The sequence below is a fragment of the Triticum dicoccoides genome, chromosome 6B (assembly GCF_002162155.2).
Source record: "Triticum dicoccoides isolate Atlit2015 ecotype Zavitan chromosome 6B, WEW_v2.0, whole genome shotgun sequence".
Classification (NCBI taxonomy): domain Eukaryota; kingdom Viridiplantae; phylum Streptophyta; class Magnoliopsida; order Poales; family Poaceae; genus Triticum; species Triticum dicoccoides.
In genome coordinates this window covers 66,270,554-66,277,898 of record NC_041391.1, presented here as the reverse complement: position 1 = coordinate 66,277,898, position 7,345 = coordinate 66,270,554, and positions in this window count along the sequence as shown.

The following is a 7,345-nucleotide window of genomic DNA, read 5'->3' as shown; positions in this document are numbered from 1 at the left end:
CGTCGGCGACTTCGAGGGTGACTTCGACCCTGACCTGTTGCCCTTGTCCGTCTGCACAGGCTTCTTGCCGCCGGCCATGTCGGCAGGATCTCCGACGAGGCTCTGATGCCACTTTTCGTTGCAAATCGGCAACTCACTCGCGCTCACAGAGGTGGAAGAACGATACTCGCACACATGCTGAAGCTTTTGCGCTGTGCCCAAAACTGGCTCACAGCTTCTCTGTTTTTCTCTTCATCTTATTCAGGGCTTACAACGCGGATCGCCGGCTGACCCGGCTCCATCGCCACGCCGCGCTACGATCGCGCCATCCCACGATCTCCACGGCGTGGCCTAACAAACCCAGCGCTAAACCCTTGGTCGCAGCGTGGACGCAGCACGCCTCTGACCCAAAGTAAATCACAACGATTAAGCAAACTTGATGGGCCTACCAACTAATGTAGCCCACTAACAGAAAAGCAAATATCCTAGCGACGTGATTAACACAACACAAATGGATGATTAAAAAGATGGACAAGCTCAGAAGGAATTTTCTCTGGGGAGCTGATGATGAAAGAGGCCATGGAGGGGCACTCAGACTCCGTGCGATGAGGTTGATAGGCAGCTCTTTTCCTGCTGCACATCCGCCTCCCTTGGGGATGGGCAGCTCGTTGGATTTCAGGAAGCGTCATTGGTTGGACGGGGACGCTCCTTGTGCGCTGTTGTGCGCTGTTGCGATCGACTCATACAAGCAAGGGTGTGACTCGCCACATTCGCGTGCCTACTAATATTAGCTAGACTAATGTTCCTTTCTTGAGCCAGAATTCGTCTGATCTCATTAACCTGATATGCAAACCTCGATCGATCGCCATCTTTGGATTGAACCAACTTCAGCAGCTCGGCACAATCCGTTTCCACAATCAGCGGCAGGTTCGTCAAGTGTAGAGAAAGCCGTAATCCTTCCTCCATAGCCTCCATCTCAGCTTCTAAGGGGTCACCACAATTAAATAGCGTCCGTGTCGCGGCGAAGATAACATCACCTTCATGATCCCGCAAGATCATCCCAGCCCCAGCCGTACCATTTTCTTTCACAAAAGCACCATCGACATTCAGTTTAGCATGATATGCATCAGGCGTCTCCCAGCGTGGCGTGGTTGTTATTGTATGTGCATATTTCTGCATGCTTCCTGATAGAGCAACCACCTGCTTGCCCTTGGTGAGGTCTGTTGACGGATGCTGCTGTATTGCGAGCAAGGACGTAATGTAGCTCGTGAGGAATCTGCGCGAGGCCTGGATCGGGACCGGCGGTTTGTTATGTGTAATTTCATTCCTTGCATACCAAATCCTCCACATGATCATCAAGGAAGCCAACTTCTGAACATCCGACAGTTTTTTAAGCAGGCGGAGTATCCACTCGGGTTCGGCATCACGTAGCTCGGCAGTGGTCGGCAAGTCCCAGTCTTCTCGCATGGCTGCCCAGAGCGCAGATGCATGGGGACACTGGACGAGGGCGTGGTGCACATCCTCACCCAGCGTCCATTTGACTGAAATAGCAGCTGCTCTTCTTGCCGGCGAATTGGGAGCATACTCTTCTTGTCGATGGCAGATGAGCTAATCATAACAGTTGACCCAATTCATAATTCAGTTTTACTACTCCCTTCGATTTTTCTTGGTAAGACGTTTTGGACAGCTGACATTGAACTATTTTGGTTGTTGTCTAAATTGTCTAAACGTTTTATAAAAATGATCAGAGGGAGTATTATATTTGCAGAAGGACAATGTAGCAGGAATCGCTAGCTTGTACACACTGCCAAAACCCGTGATGGGGTCGATCTTCCTTCCAATAGAGTGTGTGCGCGCGCGTATCTCAGTAAACGCAACTAGCTACCCGACTAAACAAGAGCAGGAACAAGAACATCAACCGCTCCTCTGTAGTTGGAAGCGCTCTGGATCGCCACATACAACAGGTAGTACTTTCTGTTTGAAGTTAATCGATTCCGGAATTTCGCCATTCCCCTTTCTCGACAAGCTGAGAACAACTTACCTCACATATTGGATGTAATAACGTCTTATATCATGGGACGGAGGGAGTATTTTTTTATATAGGCATATTTTTGTTTTGTGGCCTACGTACACACAAGAAAATCAAATAGGTGGATAAGAATTGGCTATTTTCTTTAAATAATACATTATTTTTATTAAATTTCAAAAATATTACGTGGTAATTATATTTTTTTTAAATAATAACCAGCCGGCCTACTGCTGGCCGATTGGCCCCTAGTTGGCCCACTGCTGGCCGATTGGATCCAGTCAACCCACTGCTGGTCGATTGGCCCCAGTTGGCCCACTGCTAGCCGATTGGCCCCCAGTCTGCTTCCTCTGGGCTGATAGGTGCATGCACCCATTTTTCTGTTGAATAGGTATTTAAAAAATGTTGAATAGGTATTTGAAAAATATTGAACAGGTATTTGAAACTATTAAATAGGTATTTGAAAATGTTGAAGATGTATTTTAAAATATGTTGATCATGTATATAAAAATGTTAATCAAGCATTTGCAAAAAATGTTGAACAAGTATTTAGAAAATGTTAAACAAGTATTTGAAAAATATGGAAAAAGTATTTAAAAATTGTTGATCATAAAAATGTTAATCAAGTATTTGAAAATTGTTGAATATTTGTTTAATATTTTTCAAATGCTTATTTTACATTTTTCAAGTATTTTTTCATCATTTTTCAAATACTTGTTTTACATTTTATTCTAATGCTGAATTAACATTTTTTATATACATGATCAACATTTTTTAAATAGTTCTTCAAAACTTTCCAAATACCAATTCAACAGTTTCAAATACTTATTCAACATTTTTTAAATACTTGTTCAACATTTTTTGCAAATGATTGATTAACATTTTTAAATACATGATCAACATTTTTTTTAAATACTTCTTCAACATTTTTCAAATACCTATTCAACAGTTTTCAAATACTTGTTCAATATTTTTCAAATACCTATTTACCAGTTTTCAAATACTTTTTCAACATTTTTCAAATACGTATTCAACATTTTGTAAATACTTCTTCAATATTTTTTCAAATATCTATTCAACAGAAAAATGGGTGCATGCACCTGTCGGCCTAAAGAAAGAAGATAGGGGGCCAATCGGACAGCAGTGGGCCGACTGGATCCAATCGGCCGGCAGTGGGCCGACTGGGGGCGAATCGGCCAGCAGTAGGTCGACTGGATCCAATTGGTCGGCAGTAGGCCGACTGGGGGGCAATCGGCCAGCAGTAGGCCAACTGGATCCAATCCACCAGCAGTAGAACGACTGGGTATTATTTTAAAAAAATATAATTACCGCGTAATTTTTTTGAAATTTAATAAAAATAATGTATTATTAAAAAATAAAAATTGGACCTACTATTTGCTATTGTGGATCCATATTCTTTTGTAGCTTAAAAATGAAGGACACAGATTTGGTGAGCATGGTTCCACACGCATCCCTTATGAATAGCAAATTCCAAAAAAATACTAGGGAAAATCTCAAGATTTTTTGTAACATACATAGTCAACCGGTATACTCGCGTATGAAGTTTCACAAAGAAATAATATTCATGGTATTCTGGAAAAAATGTCAAAATTGTAGTTGTATTTAAAAAGCACTGTTTGATGATAGTAAGGTCTCAATTATATTTTTTCACAAAGAACTAGCAAGATGCTCGTGCATTTTTTTTACAAAACTCCTGTTGTGATTGACCCATGCGGGAGTAATCCCATGTGCAAAAGCTAATGATATCTTGATAAAGAGGAAAGGTAAGGAGGAGTGGGCGTGGTGGTGGTTGGTGGTCGGACTGAGCAGAGGCATGGGGATGGACGACGCCGGCAGCAGCCACCATGCCAGATTATTCCAGAGGCTTCCTTTTTTAATTGCTCAACAATAAGATTGTGGGAGATAAGGATGAACGAGGGAAGGGCTTATCTGCAAATGTGGAGAGAGGTGCGGTATCTTTTTGCAAAATTATCATAGTTTGCTTTCTACCCGTCAGATATGGATCGGACGGTCTATATTACAAGATGGCAGGCACACCATCATCATCAACTCGGATTTTTATAAAAGTAGAGATACCACGGGTGTCAATACCTCACGAAACTTCACACATAAGTAGAATGGTCCGCCAAGATTGATACCCCGAAATTTTAGATTTTTTATTTTTTTTTCTAGTGTGTTTTTAAAATTTACTATTCACGTGGGTGCACATGAAACCATGTCCACCTTTGTATTATCGAAAAATGAAAGTGTTCTTTCCTAAAAATTTAAAGAATATTAACACACCTACAAGATGTATATGTGGCACAAAATGTAGAGTATGCGTTTTTTAGGGTCAAACGAAGAATATATGTTTTTAAAAACCGCGGGCTTTATTCAAATATGAAATTTTGAGGGATACAATTTTTTTAGGGGATAGGGAAAACAATACAATATTGCTTTTTTAATGTGGATAGGGAATACATACAAATGACGGGGGTGTGCGTTTTAAATACTAGCACGCCCATTGTGGGCTTGAGTGTCCAGCCCGGTTTTGGGCTCTCGGCATCTTCTTTGTCACTTTCACGGCCTACACTCCATTTCACTTCCACTTTCCTCAGACCCCCCTCAAAAAATAAAAACAAAAAATCCTCAGCTCATTCTAAAAAAAAATCCCGCATCCCATCAGCGAGTAGGGCGAGATGAGCAGCCTACGCCGCCGCCACTCCTCGCCGCCGCAACCCTCCCCTCCTCGGTTTCTTCCAAGTAGTAAACGGGCTCTCCTTCGTACCTTCCCTCAAGGCCCCAAATCGTGTCTCGCCCGAATGCTTCTCCTTGCAACATGAAGATAGTGGCGGCCGCCATGGCTTCGTCCCCCTTGGATGCCGCCATGGCTTCGTACTCATCTTCCTCCAGAAGCGTCTACAGCTCCTTGTGTGGGACCCCGTCACTGGCGACCAGCACCGCATTGCCGCCCCCCCGGGGTTCGACATGAAAAAATCCCCAATCAGCGGGGCGGTGCTTCGCGCTGCCGGAGACGCCCACCACTTCCATGTGGCCTTGGTAGGCAACAGTGAGAGACAAATTACGCAAGCAGTCGCCTGTGTTTACTCGTCGGAAACCGGTATATGGGGCAATCTTATCACAACACCGCTTCAATTTGAGGATCCTGCCCATTTTAGCAGGGCGATTTCTATGACCCAGCCTACTGTGCTGGTTGGGGGTTCTCTTTACTGGTTGCTTAGGGGGGTTCGGATGGGATTGGTATCCTTGAATTTGATATGGATAGGCAAAGACTATCTGTGATACCTATGCCAGTAAATAACCTCAGGTTTCTCCAATTGTCGCTGATATGGGCAGATGGTGGTGGAATTGGTCTCCTCATTTTATCAGGCTTCGGTGCCCAATTTTGGAAGAGAAGGACCAATTGTGATGGTGTTGCTTCATGGGTGTTGGGAAGAACCGTTGAAATTGACCAGCTACTTCACTTGGAAGCAGAGGAGATGGGGACTCAAATGCTACTAGGGTTTGCTGAGGACAATAATGTGGTTCTCTTGCGGACAATTGACGGTCTTGTCATGTTACAGCTTGAGTCACTACAGTTTGCGGAAGTCTTGGGAACCAACATCATCGCTTACTATCACTCATTCGAAAGTGTCTATACTGCAGGTAATATCATGGTTTATAATCATGGGTATGATAAAACCAAGTTAATTTTTGATAATTGTTTGATGTAATACCGTGCACACACTTCTGTGTTAAGCTATCAATTTTAAGTAGTGTCATATCAGGGTTTTTTGTGGCTTGATGACCTTTCAACGTATGGTGATACTGTGCTGCAGTGTTCTGCTCTGATGCTTGCATGCCGCGGTCTTATGTAATATTATGATCTAGAAAATATCTTTTAGTCGTATGTAATTTAACTTCCGTTCTGTAGCCAGGCAGTGGGCATTGGCCTAATGTTAACTTCACTCTGTAATGTTTGTGGTTCAAGTCAGAGCTAGCAAGCTGTATTTATCACTTTATTATATAAATACCAATACATACAATAAAACAATGAATACCAAGATTTGCAAATTATTTGTGTTATAATTGAACAAAATTTGACTATTGCCTGTGTATTGACATCTGCAGGAATTGAATGGTTTTAGTGCATAGCTGCAGTCCGGTTTTTCTCTCAAAATAAGACAACATAACATTGTGAAGTTGAAGATAACTACATGACCACTAGCTTGAACCAACTGACATGTCTAGGTGGCTCAATAGATACACTGGAAGCTTAAAGATAGCTCTGCTTCTTTCATTCAATATTGTTATCTATTCTACTAATCTTAAACTCATAATGATGAATTTATTTGAAATATACAAAAAAAAGATCATTTTATCACTTTTATGAGAGTCCCTGCTGCGAGTAGCAAGTCATTTTCTACCAGGGAAAACTAATAAATTCATTTTGTTTTAGGCTAAATTTACTCGAAGATTATGTTTCTATATTTCTAATATGGTGGGGAATGAGTGTAATAATTCTGGATAACTGTCTCTTCTGACAAGATAATAGTCTGAGTGTGCGTCTTCTTCATTTTTACGATAATCAGTTTGTACTCTTTTTTTTTGGAATATTCGTTGAATTTGACAGGAGTTCTGGTTTTGTTTATCGTTTCTTCGTGCTGCCTCAAATTGATATCTTTTTTTCTTCCAAACTACAACTGTGAGCTTATCTAAATATCTTGACATGTCTTCGTATCTGTTTGGCTTTTTGTTGGAATGTTGTTGGTTGTTTGACTTTGTATGCTTGCAGAAACAGGCATTGGTGGTGGACATGATGGAGCTGATCTTTTGCACAACACATAAGATTCTTGTCCGGTTAGATATGCTATTGTGATGGGTTGAGCAGGTAAGCTTATCTTCTGCAAGCAGGTTCAGGCACTTGAACTCTTCTTAAACAAAATGTATTGCTTTCCTTTTTACTGCTATTTCTCAAGTACAAGAGAGGACCCAAGTTTTCTCTATGACACTTTGCTTAGTTGTTGCTCACCTGGCCACCTGCCACGCTCTCCTGGCAGGCTACATATTTGATCTTTTCTGGACACCATGCTTTCTCATCCCTTCATTAGCAGCTCTCAATTCGCTTCATTATGCCTTCACCCACCTCCCTTCTCTCTTGTTTGATGATGTTCTGCCCCCACTCTATTGGATGTGCTCATTGGTGGAGCCAGAAAAATTGGACAATGGGGGCCGAGTATTGCTAAACCTTTTGGGGCAGGCCAATCCATCAAAAAACACCATTTTTGCAGAAAAAATAATTGTTTACTATTTATACTAGCCTTAAATTAGTTATGTTTT